Source organism: Panthera uncia, chromosome B1, assembly GCF_023721935.1.
Source record: "Panthera uncia isolate 11264 chromosome B1, Puncia_PCG_1.0, whole genome shotgun sequence".
In the NCBI taxonomy this organism is placed as follows: domain Eukaryota; kingdom Metazoa; phylum Chordata; class Mammalia; order Carnivora; family Felidae; genus Panthera; species Panthera uncia.
In genome coordinates, this window is record NC_064811.1 from 160,301,109 (window position 1) to 160,322,209 (window position 21,101).

The window sequence follows — 21,101 nt, forward strand, 5'->3', positions numbered from 1 at the left end:
TGATGGGCATTAAGGAGGGCACTTTTCAAGATGAGCACTGAGTGTCATATGTAAGAGATGAATCACTAGGTTCTACTCCTGAAGCTGAGACTACACTGTATGTTAACTAACTTGAATATAAATTAAAAAAAAAAAAAGAATCACTGATAAATTTAATCCAATGCCTTTCTGGCATTATTATGTTCAGATGGTTTTTCTCTAATTCACTGGTGAGATTCTTTGGTCTTCTGCTTTTTTTGTTGGTTTTCCATTTCAGTAATTCTCCATTTTTTTGTTTCTAGATAGTAATTTTTTTTATACATCCTCTCTGATTCTGGTGTTATCTAGGACTGTGGTTCTTATTTCTAAGTAGTTATGATTTGTTAGTCCCCTTTTTATGCTTATTTCTAATTTCATTGCTTCATGATAATGAATATGTCCTATAAAAGCTCTACTTTTTTCATTTTGGTCAATTTTTATGAAGGTTTTGCCACATAGCTGGTGCTGTAACTGAGTCTTCAAATGGCTGTTTCATTGTTCTATCAAGCCAGCTGCTTCCAGATGATGGAGAACATGCTCAGACCAATGAATTCCATGTGCATGAGCCCATTGCCACACTTCATTTGCTATGAATTGAGTTCCTTGATCAGAAACAATGCTGTGTGGAATACCATGACAGTGGATAAAGCATTCTGTAAGTCCATGGATGATAAAGTTGGCAGAAGCATTTTATGCAGGGAAAGAAAATTCATATCCAGAGCAAGTGTGTACTCCAATAAGAATAAAATGCTGCCCTTCCATGATGGAAGCAGTCCAATGTAATCAACCTGCCCAGGTAAGAGCTGATCACTCCAGGGAATAGTGTCATAGTAGGGAGACTTGGTTTTGGTCTCTGCTGCTGGCATATTGGGCACTCAGCAGTTCCATAGTCAGGTCAGTCTAGTGAATACGAGTCTATGTTGCTGAGTATATGCATAACCTCTATCACTCCCACCAAGGCCACATAATTCATGAACCCATTAGGTGATGATAGGGGGAGCTGGGAAAAAACTGACTGGTATCCACTTAATTGTTAAAACTCTCCTCTACTAAAGTCACCCTTTGGTAAACAGTCACATGGGACATAAATATATTCAAGTTTTTTGCCCATTTAGGTAGGTATATTCACATACCTATTCCCCAAATTTCCTCGCCACCAATTTTCCAATCATGTTCCTTTCAAGTCCCAGACCATTCAGCCAAACCAGTAGCCACAGTCGATGAATTGGTATGTAATTACACATCTGGCCATTTCTTCTTCAATGCAAAGTGTACAACCAGTGCACTACTCAAAGTTCTGTCCACTGGGAGGATCTCCCTTCACCACGGTGCTTCAGAAATGTCCCACAAAAGGGCTGTCCACTTTAGGGTAAAGTCTGCTTATCATGCAGAATCACCCATAAAAATGGTCTGAGTCTTCTCTTTGTCAATTAAGTAGGAACTTCCCCATGAGGTGATAAGTGAAGGCTGGGAGAGACAAGGCAGTGTCGCAATAGTGCAGGCCATGGGCATTTGAGTGGGCCATTCACTTAAGGACCAGCTTGGGCCCAATCATGTATATACCATCTTCACTTGATGATGGAGTGTTGCTGTGCATGCCTAAATTTATAGCATGGTGGGTCAGATAACACCAAGTTTATGATTGGCAGCTTAGGTCATACGGTAACTCAGTAGCTCATAGATCAGTGTTCAGTCTCTATAAAATCCCAGATAGCAAGCCAAGAGCTCTTTCTCAAAAGAAAGATGGTAGGCCTTCGTTTAAAAAATCCTAAAAATCTGTGCTGTGATTCACCTATGGAGAGCTCTCAATGGCTCCAAACAGCATCCCTATCTGCCACTGACAGTTCAAGCACAACTGGATCTGTTGGATCATCTGTCTGCACCAGCAAAGCAGCTTGCATGGCAGCCTGGATTTATTGCAGAGCCTTTTCTTGTTCTGGGCCTCGCTCAAAACCAGAGGCTTTTCAGGTCACTTGGTAAGTGGGCCAGAGTAACACACCCAAATGAGAAACATGTCTCCAAAATCCAAAGATGCTTACTAAGAACTGTGTCTCTTATGGCTGCAGGAGGGGCCAGATGCAACAATTTATCCTTCACCATAGAAAAGATGTTTTAACATGCCCCACACCACTGAACCCTAGATATTTCACTGAGGTAGAAGTCTTCTGAAATTTTGTCAGATTTATTTTCTACTCTTTGACACACAAATATCTCACCAATAAATACAGAGTAGTTGCTACTTATTCACTAGTTCCAATCAGCATGTTATCAATGTAATGGAACAGTATGATGTCTTGTGGAAGAGAAAGGCAAATTATGACATGATGCTGGAGAATTGATACACCCCTCAGGAAGGTGTATCACTGGCCTTGGCAGCTGAAAGCAAACTGCTCCTGGTGGTCTATGTTATCAGGTATAGAGGAAAAAGAATTTGCCATATCAATAGCTGCATACCAGGTACCAGGACATGTGGTTCACTTGCTAGAGAAATGAAACCACATCTGGTACAGCAGCTGCAACTGGAGTCACCACCTGGTTAAGCTTATGATATTCCACTGTCATTCTCTAAGACCCAGGCCAAATAAGTGAGTTGAATGAGGATGTGATAGGGTAACCATCCCTGCAACTTTCAAGTCCTTGATGGTGGCACTAATCTCTGCAATCCCTCCATGAATGTGATATTGCATTTGCTTTACTATTTTCCTAGGTAGAGGCAGTTCTATAGCTTCCACTTGATCTTTTTACCATAATGGCCCTCACTTCATATGTCAGGGAACCAGTGAGGGATTCTACCAGCTGCTGATTATGTCTGCTCTATTCATGGTTCTGGAACTGGGGAAATAACCACAATGGGTTTGGGGACCCATTGGACCTACAGTGAGGTGGACCTGAGCTAAAACTCCATTGATTACCTGAACTCCATAACTCCCTACTCTGATAGGCTACCATGATCTTTTGGGTCTCTTGAAATCAGTGCTGATTCAGAGCCAGTGTCCAGTAGTCCCTGAAAGGTCTGATTATTTTACTTTTCCTTAATTCATAGTTACCCTGGTAAAAGCTCATAGGTCCCATTTGGAAATACTAAGAGAAAGATTAACAATATAAGTCTTTGACAGTGTAGCAGCATCTTTCCTCAAGGGAACCTGGCCTCCCCTCCTTCAAGGGGTTCTGGGTTTGTAAGCTGGCTTAAGTCAGAATTTATTGAGGGGCCATGACTCCATTTATACAATTCAGATTAAACCTTTGTTCACTTGACCTATAACTTGTTTGCATATACAAACCAAGTAGGAACTTAGTAGACCTCTTCTTCTAGTTGTACTTAGGCAATTCCATAGGTCTGGGTGTGAGTCACATTGTTCTGATTGCTGCTTTGATGCTGTTGTCCGTGATGACAGCCATGTTCACCTTGCCTTTGGTATTGCATGCCACCACCCAGCCCCTGCATCCTGAGATTCAGTGATTCCCATTGCATTTAGGTATCTCAATTCAGTGACCACAGTTCCCACTGTAAGGTGGCCTACATAGAAGAATGATCACAGAGCTCATTAGGATTCTGGTCTCCCTTACAAATATATTTCTCATAGGGAGAAAGATGTGTCTTCTGGACCCTCCCTGTGTGGGTGAGTAGGTCTTACATGACAAGTCCACTATAACATTCCAATTTCCCTAAGCCTTTGATTCCCTTCCTCTACATAAGACCAAGGGCAGGCCCAGCACTTCTAACTTGCTCATTGTGGCCACCTTTTGGTTTGTGTTTCAGCCAGCCAATCTTACAAACAGTTGGAGCCCCTTCTAATTCCCTGTTCTGCAGAACATTAAATGCAGAATCTGTTTGTGAGCCCATATCAATAAATTCCCGTGATCCAACATATTTTTCCTTCCACCATTATTCCACACCCTTCATATCTGTTCTCCCACATGTCTTCCAGGTTTCTGTTCATTCCAATTAGGAAATTCAAGTAGTTTTTTTGGAGTGTAGTGCACCTCCTCATAGGTCATACTTTGTACTTCACCTTTAGAGACCTGCTGGGACTTGAGGTCTAGTTACAGGTTGTGAAACAAAAAAACAGTGAGGGCAACAGCATTGTCTTGAATGGCCACTGTATCAGGGGAGTCCATTACCATTTCCTCAGGCAATGCAAGCTTAATTCCCTCAAATGGGTAGACAGGCCACTTCTATGGGGAGTGGAGAAGCTGCTTCCACTGATAAAACTTACTAGAGTTTACCCAATATCCCCAGCTTTATCAGGGTCTTCCCACATATTCCCATTCCAACTTTTAAGATCCCATTTCTTCCCTAACAATGCCATCACTTTAACAGTAGACAAACTGCAAATCTAGGAGTTCCATTTTCCTTGTAATTCAGTCAGTTACAAGATAAGATCCTGGATTTGACTTTCAGCAATTTCAGCCCTGCAGCTACAGAAGATAAATGTCTCCTTCTGGGTACATATAGAAGTTTTCAGGTCACTTATGTGGCACATGAGCTGAGCTTCAAATCTCTGAGCTCATTCTTTTCTTTCCCCACTTTGTCCAGTGACAATAGGAGCAAACAACAAATCTCATTATATTCATTAGTTTAACAAAAATGTTTGGAAGTATCATATACACAGGCATCCAGATTCTTGTTTATTGTGAGTGATTAGGAGTGGACAATGGAGCTATTTTGTATATCTCAAAAGCCAGATCATAGCATGAACTATGCTATGTTCCCTTTACTACTAGAAATAGAATCATTAGCATCTTTAAATCTAATCAGATTGGAGAATCAATTCCATAAAACCAGAACCAATTCAGAAAATCCATTCTTAAAATTCTGTTCCTCTAGAACCTCTTTCATTACCAAAATCTTAGTCAAGGTTCTTCATAGAAGCAAAACCTGTAAGTGTCCATTATCAGTAATTCTTTTTATTGTAAAGTATCTACAGTTTCTCAATGTCTGAGGCACCTTTGCCTACAAAGACCAAAGGTTGTTTCACTTATAATTATTTTTTAAGGCAAAAAACTAGATTAATAAAGAAAACAAAATTATTTGATGGGGATTTCTTTTGTTCGATCCAAGAAACATTTTGTTATCAAAACTACTACACACGACAGAAAACAAAGAATTTGATGTTGAGAAGACACTTCTGTATTTTTAAATTGAGAACATTTTCACATGAATGATCTAAGGCTGAGATTCTGATAAACTTGTTCTTTCTGCCTTGTACCTTTTGTGTGTCACATACTCTTCCTTATCTTTCCATCGGCTTTGCATTTCTCCATCATCTGAATTGTGTGGGGAAAAAAAGCTTATCTGTGTTTGCAATACTCATAGATAACTTGGAGATAAAGACAGATAATCTAGGATTTTAAAAATTGAAAAATCATACCAATCTGTTTGAAGAAGCTTAATGGCAAAATAAAAACTAAGCTTCAGAGAAGAGAAACTACTGATTGTGATATCTGAGAAATGAGACATATCAGATAAAACGTGTCAAAAGTTAAACTCAATAAAATAGAAGAAAGAATTATAAGGTAGATTCTCTTTTTTTTCAGTTCCCTTTCTAAATATGAAGGCTTTCTTAATGTACTTGACATTGTGAGAAATGCTAAAATTCCCAAAATATAACAACTTTTTTTGCAATCTTTAGGAAAACTTTTTTATAGGAAACTTTTTTTAAGCCAGAAAAAATAATTTATCCATATTATTTTAAAAAATTAAAAGCAAACAAGAAAGTATAGCTAATTTAAAGGTCAGTAAGCTGTAAATCCATTGGTAATAAAAATGTTAAACATTGGGAAGATGATTAACCTAAAATGTGTGAATTCTTTTTTTTTAAGTTTATTTATTTATTTTGAGAGAGAAAGAGAGCCACCCAGAGAAGGACAGAGAAAGAGGAAGAGAGAGAAAGAATCCCAAGGAGGGCCCCCACTGTCAGCACAGAGCCTGGCATGGGTCTCGAACTTACAAACCATGAGATAATGACCTGAGCTGAGATCAAGATTCAGATGCTCAACCAACTGAGCTACCTAGGTGCCCCTAAAGTGTGTGACTTCTGAGGAAGGAGTTAAGATGGGAAAGTAGCATGGAGACTCTGAACTTGTCTCATCTCTGAAATGCAGGTAGGTCAGCACCAAACCATTTTTCTTGGGCAAGCTGGCACCAGCCATTGCTCAGTGAGACCCTCCCCCAGAGAGTCAGCACAAGTCCAGCACAGGGGTCTCTGAAGTGTGGGATTTTGAAACACAACTCCATCTGAGATAAAACTCTGGAGGGAAGTGCTGCTTTGCAGGCGGACAGCTTGGACACAGACAGGGTAGAGGTGGGGAGTGGACAGAGGCCTGAGCCAAAGGAGGGATGCTTGATCGCGGGTAAGAGTGTGAAGTTCCTGCACCAGAGACTAGGGAGCTGGGTAAAGCCATCTCCACCTCTCCCCGCATGCATGCACACACACTGATCCACCCCAGTAAGCTAAGCAGCGCCACCTAGTGGAGAATGGAGACTGCCCAACTGAGCCTTCCAAGCACATCCCCCAGAAGATGAGCATAAGTCACTCCACCTGCTTAGTGTACAGATTATAGAAGGCTTCATAGTTCCAATTCTAGGGGAAAATGGATGTAACTTCATTCAGGTTTCATTCTGTTTGCTGGTCACTTATTTGTTCATTTTCTTTGCTTCTGTTTTTACTTAAATTGTTTTCTTTTTTCTTGATTTCTCTTCTTGCTCTTTCTTGGATACAGAAAGAGAAACTTTTTTTTTTTTTACTTTTTTTAAAATTTACTCTTCTATTTCATTTTCTTTATTTTATTTTATTCAATTTTATTATATAAATTTTAAAAATTGTTTTTAATTATTAAATTTTTTCTTAACTTTATTTCTTTCCTTTCTCTCTTTTTTTTTTTTTTCTATTCTATCAAGCTTCTTTCAACAAGCACACCAAAACACACCTAGGATATAGCTTCCTTTATTTGATTTTTTGTTTTGATTTTAATTTCTTAATTTTAATTTTTATTTTATTTTTTTTTTCTTCCTCCAAAATGACAAAACAAAGGAATTCACCCAAAAAGAAAGAACAGGAAGAAATGACAGCCAGGGACTTAACTCACACAAATAAAAGTAAGATATCTGAACTAGAACCACGATAATAATACTACTAGCTGGGGTTGAATAAAAGCTTAGAAGACACCAGAGAATCCCTTTCTGTGGAGATAAAAGAAATAAAATCTAGTCATACCAAAATTAAAAATGCTATAACTGAGATGCAATCTTGAATAATTTCCACAACAGCAAGGGCGGATGAAGCAGAGCAACAAATCAGCAATTTAGAAGATAAAATTATGGAGAATAATGAAGCAGAATAAAAGAGGGAAACAAAGGCAAAAGAGCATGATACAAGACTTAGAGAACTCAGTGACTTTTTAAAAAAGGAATAACATCTGAATCATAGGAGTCCCAGAAGATGAAGAGAGAGGAAAGAGGGAAGAAGACTTACATGAGCAAACTATAACAGAAAATTTTCCTAATCTGGGGAAGGACACAAACATCAAAACCCAAGGAGCACAGAGACTCCCATTAGATTCAACAAAAACTGACCATCACCAAGGCATAGCATGGTCAAATTCACAAAATACACAGACAAGGAAAGAATTATGAAAGCAGCAAGAGAAAAAATTCCTTAACTGATAAGGGAAGATAGATTAGGTTTGCAGCAGACCTATCCACAGAAATTAGGCAGGCCAGAAAGGAGTGGCAGGGTATATTCAATGTGTTGAGTCAGAAAAATATACAGCCAAGATTACTTTTCCAGCAAGGTTGCTATTCAAAATGGAAGCAGAGATAGAGAGTTTCCCAGACAAACAAAAACTAAAGGAGTTTGTGACCACTAAACCAGCCTTGCAAGAAATTTTAAGGGGAACTCCTTGAGTGGAGAAAAGATAACACAAAACAAAAAAGACCAAAAGCAACAAAGACTAGAAAGGACTAGAGAACATCACCAGAAACACCAACCTTCAGGCAACACAATGGCACTAAATTCATATCTTTCTGTATTCACTCTAAGTATCAGTGGACTAAACACTCCAATCAAAAGACATAAGGTATCAGAATGGGTAAGAAAACAAGACCCATCTATATGTAGCTTATTGTTAGAGAGACTCATTTTAGACCTAAAGACACCTGCAAATTGAAAGGGGATGGAGAGCCATCTATCATGCTAACAAGGAAACGAGGGCTTTGAATGACACACTGGACTAGATGGACTTAACAGATATATTCAGAACATTCAATCCTAAAGCAGCAGAATACACATTCTTCTCAAGTATACTTGGAACATTCTCCAGAATAGATTACATAAAAATCATCCCTCAACAAGTACAAAAAGATCAAGTCATACCATGCATATTTTCAGACCACAATGTTATGAAACTTAAAATCAACCACAAGAAAAAATTTAGAAAGACCAGGAATACTGGAAGATTAAAGAATGCCCTACTAAAGAATGAATGGGTTAACTGCTAAATTAAAGAGGAAATTAAAAAGTACATGGAAGCCAATAAAGATGAAAACACAACAGTCAAAAACCTCTGGGATGCAGCAAAGGCAGTACTAAAAAGCAAGTATATAGCAATCCAGGCCTTCCTAAAGAAGGATGAAAGGTCTCAAATACACAACCTAACCTTACACCAAATTGAACTGGGAAAAGAACAGCAAAAAAAGCCCAAACCAGCAAAAGAAGGGAAATAATAAAGGTTAGAGCAGGGGCACCTGGGTGGCTCCGTCGGTTGAGTGTCCAGCTTCGGCTCAGATCATGATCTCACACTCTGTGAGTTCAAGCCCCGCACTGGGCTCTGTGCTGACAGCTCAGAGCCTAGATCCTGCTTCAGATTCTGTGTCTCCCTCTCTCTCTGCCCCTCCCCTGCTTATGCTCTGTCTCTCTGTATCTCAAAAATAAATAAAAAACGTTTTTAAAAATTTTAAAAACAAAGAATAGAAGGTTAGAGCAGAAATCAATGGTATTGAAATTAAAAACAAACAGTAGAACAGATCAATGAAACCAGGAGCTGGCTCTTTGGAAGAATTAACAAAATTGATAAATCCCTAGCCAGATTGGACAAAAAGAAAAAGTAAAGGACCTAAATGAATAAAATTACACATGAAAGAGGAGAGATCACAACCAACACCACAGAAATAGAAACAATAATAAAAGAATATTATGAGCAATTATATGCCAACAAATTGGACAATCTGGAATAAATGGACAAATTCCCAGAAACATAGAAACTATGTTTCTATGTTTAACAGGAAGAAACCTGAAATGGGAAGAAATAGAAAATTTGAACAGACCTGTAACCAGCAAAGAAATTGAATAAGTAGTCAAAACTCTCCCAAAAATGACAATCCAGGGCTGGATGGCTTTCCAGGAGAACTCGACTAACCATTTAAACAAGAGTTAAAGTTTATTCTTTTGAAGTTGTTCCAAAAAACAGAAATGGAAGGAAAACTTCCAAACTCGTTCTGTGAGGCCAGCATTACCTTGATTCCAAAACCAGGCAAAGACCCCCCTACAAAGAAGAACTACAGACCAATTTCTCTGGTACTAGCAAAATGGATCCAACAGTACATTAAAAGAATTATTCACCAAATATCAAGTGGGATTTATACCTGTGATGCTGGGTTGGTTCAATATCTGCAAATCAATCAATGTGATACATCACACTAACAAAAGAAAGATTATTAAAATTCCTTCGTTAAAATAAAAGAAACATCTTCTCAACAGATGCAGAGGAAGCATTTGACAAAATATATCCTTTCTTGATAAAAACGCTCAAGAAAGTAGGGATAGAAGGATCATACCTCAAGATTATAAAAGCCATATACAAAAGACCCACCGTTAATATCATCCTCAATGGGGAAAAACTGAGAGCTTTCCCCCTAGGGTCAGGAACACACAAGGATGTCCCACTCCCACCACTGTTATTCAACATAGTGTTGGAAGTCCTAGTCTGAGGGCCAGGTCTTTCACTCAACCACAAAGCCAGCTGGTACTGAAATATAGATAGACATCAATTTCTCTAGCCCATCTCAGTCTTTTGCTGATCACAGCCACCCATCTGGGTAAGAAATGAGATTTTCTTTAGCACCTTGATAGCTTTTTTGCTGAGCCAAGAGAAAAAGAAGTGTTCTCTATCTCCATCAGAATTACTCTAGGCCCATCCTCTCTTGTACATCTACCATTCTGGCTCCAGTGCTAGCCATGGACACAAGGTGGACAAGATCTCTCTCTCTCTCTCTCTCTCTCTCTCTCTCTCTCTCTCTCTCATAGCCAAGTCTTTACTGTTCCCAGAGCAACCTCTAATTATCCAGTTCTTCCTTTTCCTGGGGACCAATTCCAGGCCTGCTCTCTGATGGGACTCCATGCTCTAGATTAGGGATTGTCCAAATTAGGGATCTTGCAGACCAGTACATTTTTAAAGATAAGAAAAACAAAGAGACAGACTTGCAGTTTCCAAATTTCTATTTTGTCATATAAAATGCTTTTTAGAAAATATTTGCTTACATCATTTCATCTTTCAAAACAGACATGGCTCCCCCAAAATACTTAAGGATATGATCTCAAGATAAGTACAGGTCTTTTAAATTGTTCATTTCTCACTTCATGAATAAATAACTCTATTGCCTTTATTTTTCTCATTTTCCTACGATAAGTGAAAACATTTACACAGTCTGGTCCCAATCTGCCCAATCATGTATACAAGCCCCTGTTCTTGATGTGTTTTGATCTCCTTCCCAATACACTCAAATATTCCTACTGAATGCTGACTATTATAACCTAAAGCAAACAGTGTAAATCTAATGGTGGAAAGTTCAGCCACTTGAAAGTTAGGAGGCCAGTGCAAGATATCCAACATTATTTGGCACCTACAAAGAATTAAAATGAGGAAAAAGGACAAAAAGGGACAAGGTGATGAAAAGGGCACCTTTTGCCCCCTTATATCCTCTTGGCCCACCTTTATCCCCAGTCTTTGCTGTGACAACCACCTTCACACATGACTAATCCAAAAGTATCTTGTCTCCACTGAAATTCATATCCTTGTTTTCTGCCCTCACCTCTCTGAGCTATGTTTGAGATGTCTGTGGAAAGCCATAATTCATGAGTGTAAACATGCAAATGCAGGGAGATAACCTCATGGAGCAATCCTTAACTGGCAGGGATTCAGGATTCAGTGCTCCCTCCCTGCCTCTTAGGAGGATAATTCTGAGGAATGTAGAGTTCATCAATGGGTCACAGCAGTACTGAGTCCCAGTTATCCATAAAGGTGATAGTTGATAGCATACTCTTATATTGGCTTCCTTTCCTCCTCCAAGACCTCCAACTCTACTCCCTGACATCACTTCCTAAAACAAACGACCTACATGCAAACCCTTGTCTCAGGCTCTGCTTTCTACCTAAAGAGAATCTAGGTTGACAGTTGATACAAAATGTGAGGTGGATAATGCCTGGCATGCAGTAACATCACAATAACTAACAATTTCACCTTTGGTGGATTGAAAGGAAACACAGATGACAGTGACTCTTTGACACAGGCAGAAACAATAGTTTTTAAATGGTATGGGGACATTGGTATTCATAATGGTTGCAGAGTTGGCTTACTATTATAAACACTTCAGAAGTCTTGAAAAAAATGTTAGGTTCAGGTTAGTCTATCAACTCAAGTCTTTCTGTGAAAGTCAGATAGCAGTCCTGGCAGTGTGTAAAGATACCCTTATCTTCTGTAGCTGCAGGACAGACCACAAGCCCAGGATTTCATTACCAAGGTAACAGAGTTACACAAAAGGCCACAGCACAAAAGATGAGAAAGGAGAATAACCAAATCTTTAGAGAGCTACTAAATACAGCATCTGAGCCAGCACAGATACCAAGGACACAAAATACCATTATGGCCTCCCATTCAGAGTGGGAGCTTATGAATGTCAGATGATATATGGAACACTCAGCCAGTTTCATCTCACAGGGAACTTATGATTAGTTCTTTGGCCACTGAGTGCATAAATGTGACTGAGTATATTCAAAACTAACAAGACCCTCATGCTGCTTCCCTGTCCTGTAAAGTAAGGGCCATTTTGTTAAGAAGGACCAAGTATAAGTTCTTAAAACTGTTCCCACTCTTAAAGTCCCCCTCCCAAGAAGGTAAATCAAAGGCAAAACTTCATGTCAAAAAGAATTGCAGAGATTGGCATCACCACCAAAGACATAAGGATGCAAAAAGGTGGTTGTCGCCATATCCATGTGTAATTTACTTATATTGCCCTACAGAAATCAGATGGATTAAAGCAGATGACAACACACTGTAAATTGTAAATTTAACCAATTAGTAGACTTAAAGCTACTGATGATATCTTTACTGGAACAGATTAACATGGCTTCTGGTAACTTTTAAAAATTGCATTTAAAGTGCAATCCTTTAAACCCTAGCAGTAAGGAAGATCAAAAGCAATTTCCTTTAAATGAGGACAACAGCAACAGACACACACTCTCATCCCCCAAAACAGCATTAGCTCTATGGGGTTCTATCATAGTAATATTGCAAGACAAGACAGCATCAGCCTAAATATAAGGCAATACTTTGTCTCAAAGCTTCCCTCAGAAAAAAAAAAGGAAGTTGCCTTCACTAAACTTATGAAGTCCCTCACATTACCTGGAGTTCTCTCAATAACTTTATTTTGAATAAAAAACTACTGCTTAGAGAAGACACATGAGCCAGAAGAGACCCAACTAATACTAGTTGTGGATGGCTACAAGTCAACTGATAGGATCAGGTGAAGAAGAAGAAGAAGAAGAAGAAGAAGAAGAAGAAGAAGGAGGAGAAGGAGGAGGAGGAGGAGGAGGAGAAGAAGAAGCAAAAAAAGTAGCACCCTTTTAATAATTATAATTATAATTATTATATACATATATTTGGCTTGTCACTTTTCACTAGAATGTAAACTCCAAGAAAACAGGAACTTTGTTTACCTATGTATTCTGCACCTAGAACACTACCTGGCACATAGAAAATAATAAATATTTGAGAAATTAATGAATACATTCCTTGGGGACATGAATTCAAAATTGCAAATGTTCGTAGTCAATAACCTTCTAAATATCATTTTATTAATTTTTTAATGTTTATTCATTTTTTAGAAAGAAAGAGAGCACAAGCAAGGGAGGGGCAGAGAGACAGGGAGACGCCGAATCTGAAGCAAGCTTCAGGCCCTGATCTATCAGCACGGAGCCCGATGCAGGACTCAAACCCACTAACCACAAGATCATGACCTGAGCCAAAGTCAGATGCTTAACCAACTGCACCACTCAGGAGTCCCTAAAGATCATTTTAAAATTAAAACTTGTTTTAGACAAAAGTGGATCATGAATGTTCAGAGCAAATTTATTTATAAAAGCTACATTTTGGAAACGACCCAGATGTCCTTCAGTGGATGAATGGTTAAATAAACTGTGATAAATCCATACTGTAGAATGCAACTCAATGGTAAAAAGGAATAGGGGTGCCTGGGTTGCTTAGTCGGTTCAGCAGCCAACTTTGGCTCAGGTCACAATCTCACGGTTCATGATTTCAAGCCCCGCGTCAGACTCTGTGCTGACAGCTCAGAGCCTGGAGCCTGCTTTGGATTCTGTGTCTCCTTCTCTCTGCCTCTTCCCCATTTGCTCTCTGTCTCTCTCTCTCTCTCTCTTAAAAATAAAAAAAAAAAACATTTAAAAATTAAAAAAAAAATACAGTAGAAAGGGATGAACTAATGATACAGATAATTATTTTGATGAATCTCAAGGGAATTATGTTGAGTGGGAAAAAAGTCAACCCCAAAAGTTTATATATGTATGTTTCCATTTATGTAACATTCTTGAAGTAACAAAATTATGGAAATAGCAGATTATTGGTTGCCAAAGAGAATAGCTGATGAGTGCTTGGAGGTGGGCATGGCTATAAAAGAACAACCAGAAGTAATCTTGTGGTGATGGAACAGTCCTGTAGCTTGACTGTGATGGTGGGCACACAAACTTATATGTAATAAAATTGTATAGAGGTAAACACACATACACACATGAGTATATGTGTAACTGGGAGCTCTGAATAAGATCAGTAGATTGTATCAATGTCAATTTTCTTATTATGATATTGTACCATAGTTTTGCAAAGTGTTCCCATTTTGGAGGAAACTGGGTAAAGGGACACAGGATCCTTCTGTATCATTTTTAAAAACTGTGTGCAACTATACAATTATTGCTAAATGAAAGAGGATTTCAACTACCTCCATTTTGACCTCTGTCTGTACTTCCTAACTGAGTAAGTTCTTCTTTCCAGTTTGTTTCTTAACTCAGGCAAAATATCCTGCAGGCAGAGCATCCTGGTGATGAGAACCAAACTGCCACCTCAAGCAATAAGGACTGCCGGAGCCAACAAGACCCTGTGTGATTGACCCCAAGACAGTGATTAACTTGACCTTCACTACTCACCTGCACATTGGTACCCACTGAGCTTTGTCCCACATTTTTCTTATATAAACCTGGAAGTATTTTCAGCATTTTGGAGACAGTCTTTGAGACATCAGCTCACTGTCTTCTTGGTGTTGGCCTCACAGAAATACATTCCTTTCTGGTTTCTGACTCATCTCTCTGCCCTTTGGATTTTGTCAGAGATGGTTTGGGTCCCTTTGAGCCAGGTGCTGTTGTAGCCCTCCACTCCAGCTACAGAAATTAAAAAAAAAAAAAAAATAGGAAACAATCTAACAAGTAGTTAGATGGCGGAAATCACAAACGTGTAAAGGACCATCTACCATACTAGCATGTGAATGAGAAACTGTAGCCTGGAAAAAATTTCCAAGAACAGCTTCATACTAAAATTCAAAGGTACTGTATATCAAACAACATAATGAAAGTAAGAGTATATGCTCCTGAAAACTGTGTTAAATAACTCAAAAAATAACTCTAGTTGATGCCAATTCCATTAAATTAAAGCCATTTATGAAAACTTTGAATAAAATTATTTCTTAAAGTGTGAGAATTAATGAAGTACTACTTTTGAATTAATATATCTAATATAGGAGATTTAAAATGTCTGAAACTATATTAATAAACTATTACAGGTAGACATTTGACTATTTCATTTACTTTCCTAAAAACATACTCAAGTTTTTAGAAATTTTTTTATTGGTAAAATGAGAAAATCACCTTATGTTCCAGATGGCCTATATATTTAAATGTATGGAATATTATTGATGTGAAAAAATTAGGCTCAATGGAACTGTGTATTTACTACCACAAAGTATTAAAATGGCAGCGTCAGGATTAGACCCAGATCAACTTGATTCTAGACGTGGACTTTAAGTTCTCAACCTCCAAAACTTGATCATAACATTCTACAAACCATCCCTCAATGACACCCCAAACTCACTTCCTCTTCTCCATCTGTTAAACAGCAATGCAGCCTGATTTCCATCATCTTAGTGGGGTTTTAAGCTGCTTTTCTAAAGCATTACACATGTTTCTCATGGATATTTTATTTTGAGCTATATGGCCTTTGAATATAGGAGTAAGTTTTGAAATATACATGAGTTGTATATAAAATCATTAGTGTCTGGTATGACTCAAAACAAACCGAACCCTATCTGAAGACCCTCCTCAATGTCTCCCTCTGGAGACCCAATTAGGAATTTGTTCTTTTGGCTTCACTGAAAGTGAAGACAATGTGTGGTATAGAAAAAGAGTCCACAATTTGTCTGTGCATGGCCAGATAGCAAATATCTTAGGATTTGAAGGTCATACAATTTCTGTTGCAATTACTCCGCGATTGTAGCACAAAACCAGCCACAGACAACCATAAATGAATAAGTGTGGCTGCAATTCAATAAGACTTATTTATGGATGTTGAAATTTTAATTCTGCATACTTTTTATGTATGCTGAAATGTTCTTTTTAAATTTTTAAAAATCATTTAAAAATATAAGTGCCATTTTTATCTCACATACCATGTAAAGACAGGTGGCAAACCAAATTGGCCTCTTGCTGTAATTTGTTGGCCTTTAAGGTAGGAAAAAGAACACTGGACTGAACATACATATGTAATTTGTTGGCCTTTAAGGTAGGAAAAAGAACACTGGGGTCAGAAGACTCAATTTAGAGAACTGCTGTTGTCACTTGTACAATATGTGAAATCAGATGAATCAAATTAATTCAGATAAAATCTCAGGATCCTGATTTACTAATCTATAAAATAAACCATTTGCTTAAATTAACCTTAAAGGCCATTTCAACTTTAAAAACCTATAGTGGCTAATAGATATAAAAATGCTCTCTTGCACTACTAATAAAAAAGATGAAAATTAAAATAACAAGGAGACACTACTATTCACCTGTTTTGTTGGCAAAATTTAAAAATCCCCATCATTGTTCCATAATGTGAAGAAAATACCCTTTCACATGCTGCAAGTGAAAGGGTAAAATGGTACACATTTTCTGGAGTATTATTTGGCAATACTTAATAAAAACATTAAAATGTGCATATTTTCTGACCCAACAAATCTTCAAGGAATTTTTTTAAAGGAATGATAGTAAGTGGGATGCCTGGGTGGCTCAGTCAGTTACACATCTGACTTGATCTCAGCTCAGGTCTTGATCTCAGGGTCATGAGTTCAAGCCCCACAAAAAACAAGTAATAATAGTGATCAAAAACAATTATAAAAATGTTCATTTCAGTGTTGCCTATAATACTAAAATTTCTGAAACAATTTAAATGTTCAAAAAGAGGGAATTCAAATTATAAGTTATTGTTTATTCATACATTAAATAATACAAAGGCATTTAAAGTGATAATGTAGATCTATACTGACACTGAAACATAGCTAAGATAAATTGTTTAATGAAAAATGTCTCAAAAATATGGAAATGTATGCATATATATGTAAATTACATATAGTACACAAAAATTTTTTTCTTTTTTTTTTCAATATATGGAGTTTATTGTCAAATTGGTTTCCATACAACACCCAGTGCTCATCCCAAAAGGTACCCTCCTCAATACCCATCACCCACCTTCTCCTCCCTCCCACCCCCCATCAACCCTCAGTTTGTTCTCAGTTTTTAAGAGTCTCTTATGATTTGGCTCTCTCCCACTCTAACCTCTTTTTTTTTTTTTTCCTTCCCATCCCCCATGGGTTTCTGTAAAGTTTCTCAGGATCCACATAAGAGTGAAAACATATGGTATCTGTCTTTGTATGGCTTATTTCACTTAGCATAACACTTTCCAGTTCCATCCATGTTGCTACAAAGGGCCATATTTCATTCTTTCTCATTGCCACGTAGTACTCCATTGTGTATATAAACCACAATTTCTTTATCCATTCATCAGTTGATGGACATTTAGGTTCTTTCCATAATTTGCTATTGTTGAGAGTGCCGCTATAAACATTGGGGTACAAGTGCCCCTATGCATCAGTACTCCTGTATCCCTTGGGTAAATTCCTAGCAGTGCTATTGCTGGGTCATAGAGTAGGTCTATTTTTGAGGAACCTCCAGACTGTTTTCCGAAGTGGCTGCACCAGTTTGCATTCCCACCAACAGTGCAAGAGGGTTCCTGTTTCTCCACATCCTCTCCAGCATCTATAGTCTCCTGATTTGTTCATTTTGGCCACTCTGACTGGCGTGAGGTGGTATCTGAGTGTGGTTTTGATTTGTATTTCCCTGATGAGGAGCGACGTTGAGCATCTTTTCATGTGCCTGTTGGCCATCTGGATGTCTTCTTTAGAGAAGTGTCTATTCGTGTTTTCTGCCCATTTCTTCACTGGGTTATTTGTTTTTCGGGTGTGGAGTTTGGTGAGCTCTTTATAGATTTAGGATACTAGCCCTTTGTCTGATATGTCATTTGCAAATGTCTTTTCCCATTCCGTTGGTTGCCTTTTAGTTTTGTTGGTTGTTTCCTTTGCTGCGCAGAAGCTTTTTATCTTCATAAGGTCCCAGTAGTTCATTTTTGCTTTTAATTCCCTTGCCTTTGGGGATGTGTCGAGTAAGAGATTGCTACGGCTGAGGTCAGAGAGGTCTTTTCCTGCTTTCTCCTCCAGGGTTTTGATGGTTTCCTGTCTCACATTCAGGTCCTTTATCCATTTTGAGTTTATTTTTGTGAATGGTGTGAGAAAGTGGTCTAGTTTCATTCTTCTGCATGTTGCTGTCCAGTTCTCCCAGCACCATTTGTTAAAGAGACTGTCTTTTTTCCATTGGATGTTCTTTCCTGCTTTGTCAAAGATTAGTTGGCCATACGTTTGTGGGTCTAGTTCTGGGGTTTCTATTCTATTCCATTGGTCTATGTGTCTGTTTTTGTGCCAATACCATGCTGTCTTGATGATTACAGCTTTGTAGTAGAGGCTAAAGTCTGGGATTGTGATGCCTTCTGCTTTGGTCTTCTTCTTCAAAATTACTTTGGCTATTCGGGGCCTTTTGTGGTTCCATATGAATTTTAGGATTGCTTGTTCTAGTTTGGAGAAGAATGCTGGTGCAATTTTGATTGGGATTGCATTGAATGTGTAGATAGCTTTGGGTAGTATTGACATTTTGACAATATTTATTCTTCCAATCCATGAGCACGGAATGTTTTTCCATTTCTTTATGTCTTCTTCAATTTCCTTCATAAGCTTTCTATAGTTTTCAGCATACAGATCTTTTACATCTTTGGTTAGATTTATTCCTAGGTATTTTATGCTTCTTGGTGCAATTGTGAATGGGATCAGTTTCTTTATTTGTCTTTCTGTTGCTTCATTATTAGTGTATAAGAATGCAACTGATTTCTGTACATTGATTTTGTATCCTGCAACTTTGCTAAATTCATGTATCAGTTCTAGCAGACTTTTGGTGGAGTCTATCGGATTTTCCATGTATAATATGTCATCTGCAAAAAGTGAAAGCTTAACTTCATCTTTGCCAATGTTGATGCCTTTGATTTCCTTTTGTTGTCTGATTGCTGATGCTAGAACTTCCAACACTATGTTAAACAACAGCAGTGAAAGCGGACACCCTGTCATGTTCCTGATCTTAGGGAAAAAGCTCTCAGCTTTTCCCCATTGAGGATGATGTTAGCTGTGGGCTTTTCATAAATGGTTTTTATGATCTTTAAGTATGTTCCTTCTATGCTGACTTTCTCGAGGGTTTTTATTAAGAAACGTTGCTGAATTTTGTCAAAGGCCTTTTCTGCATCAATTGACAGGATCATATGGTTCTTATCTTTTCTTTTATTAATGTGATGTATCGCGTTGATTGATTTGCGAATGTTGAACCAGCCCTGCATCCCAGGAATGAATCCCACTTGATCATGGTGAATAATTCTTTTTATATGCTGTTGAATTCGATTTGCTAGTATCTTATTGAGAATTTTTGCATCCATATTCATCAGGGATATTGGCCTGTAGTTCTCTTTTTTTACTGGGTCTCTGTCTGGTTTAGGAATCAAAGTAATACTGGCTTCATAGAAGGAGTCTGGAAGTTTTCCTTCCCTTTCTATTTTTTGGAATAGCTTGAGAAGGATAAGTATTATCTCTGCTTTAAATGTCTGGTAGAACTCCCCTGGGAAGCCATCTGGTCCTGGACTCTTTATTTGTTGGGAAATTTTTGATAACTGATTCAATTTCTTTGTTGGTTATGGGTCTGTTCAAACTTTCTATTTCCTCCTGATTGAGTTTTGGAAGTGTGTGGATGTTTAGGAATTTGTCCATTTCTTCCAGGTTGTCCAGTTTGTTGGCATATAATTTTTCATAGTATTCCCTGACAATTGCTTATACCTCTGAGGGATTGGTTGTAATAATTCCATTTTCATTCATGATTTTATCTATTTGGGTCATCTTCCTTTTCTTTTTGAGAAGCCTGGCTAGAGGTTTATCAATTTAGTTTATTTTTTCAAAAAACCAACTCTTGGTTCCATTGATCTGCTCTACAGTTTTTTTAGATTCTATATTGTTTATTTCTGCTCTGATCTTTATTATTTCTCTTCTTCTGCTGGGTTTAGGCTGTCTTTGCTGTTCTGCTTCTATTTCCTTTAGGTGTGCTGTTAGATTTTGTATTTGGGATTTTTCTTGTTTCTTGAGATAGGCCTGGATTGCAATGTATTTTCCTCTCAGGACTGCCTTTGCTGCATCCCAAAGCGTTTGGATTTTTGTATTTTCATTTTCGTTTGTTTCCATATATTTTTTAATTTCTTCTCTAATTGCCTGGTTGACCCATTCATTCTTTGGTATGGTGTTCTTTAACCTCCATGCTTTTGGAGGTTTTCCAGACTTTTTCCTGTGGTTGATTTCAAGCTGCATAGCATTGTGGTCTGAAAGTATGCATGGTATGATTTCAATTCTTGTATACTTATGAAGGGCTGTTTTGTGACCCAGTATGTGATCTATCTTGGAGAATGTTCCATGTGCACTCGAGAAGAAAGTATATTCAGTTGCTTTGGGATGCAGAGTTCTAAATATATCTGTCAAGTCCATCTGATCCAATGTATCATTCAGGGCCCTTGTTTCTTTATTGACCATGTGTCTAGATGATCTATCCATTTCTGTAAGTGGAGTGTTAAAGTCCCCTGCAATGACCACATTCTTATCAATAAGGTTGCTTATGTTTGTGAGTAATTGTTTTATATATTTGGGGGCTCCTGTATTCGGTGCATAGACATTTATAATTGTTAGCTCTTCCTGATGGATAGACCCTGTGATTATTATATAATGCCCTTCTTCATCTCTTGTTACAGCCTTTAATTTAAAGTCTAGTTTGTCTGATATAAGTATGGCTACTCCAGCTTTCTTTTGACTTCCAGTGGCATGATAAATAGTTCTCCATCCCTTCACTCTCAATCTGAAGGTGTCTTCAGGTCTAAAATGAGTCTCTTGTAGACAGCAAATAGATGGGTCTTATTTTTTTATCCATTCTGATACCCCATGTCTTTTGGTTGGCACATTTAGTCCATTTACATTCAGTGTCATTATAGAAAGATATGGGTTTAGAGTCATTGTGATGTCCATAGGTTTCCTGCTTGTATCGATGTCTCTGGTACTTTGTCTCACAGGATCCCCCTTAGGATCT

At 38.0% G+C, this 21,101-nt stretch overlaps 1 long non-coding RNA gene across 1 annotated transcript in view; it reads left to right on the top strand.

Annotated features, from left to right (window-relative positions):
- Positions 1–15,002, top strand: part of LOC125923295 (uncharacterized) — a 28,714-nt gene extending 13,712 nt beyond the window's left edge. The window contains exons 2-3 of the long non-coding RNA XR_007457985.1: positions 464–814; positions 14,356–15,002. This is a non-coding gene — a long non-coding RNA (uncharacterized LOC125923295). The remainder of the gene's footprint in view (positions 1–463; positions 815–14,355) is intronic.
- Positions 15,003–21,101: the final 6,099 nt, after the last annotated feature.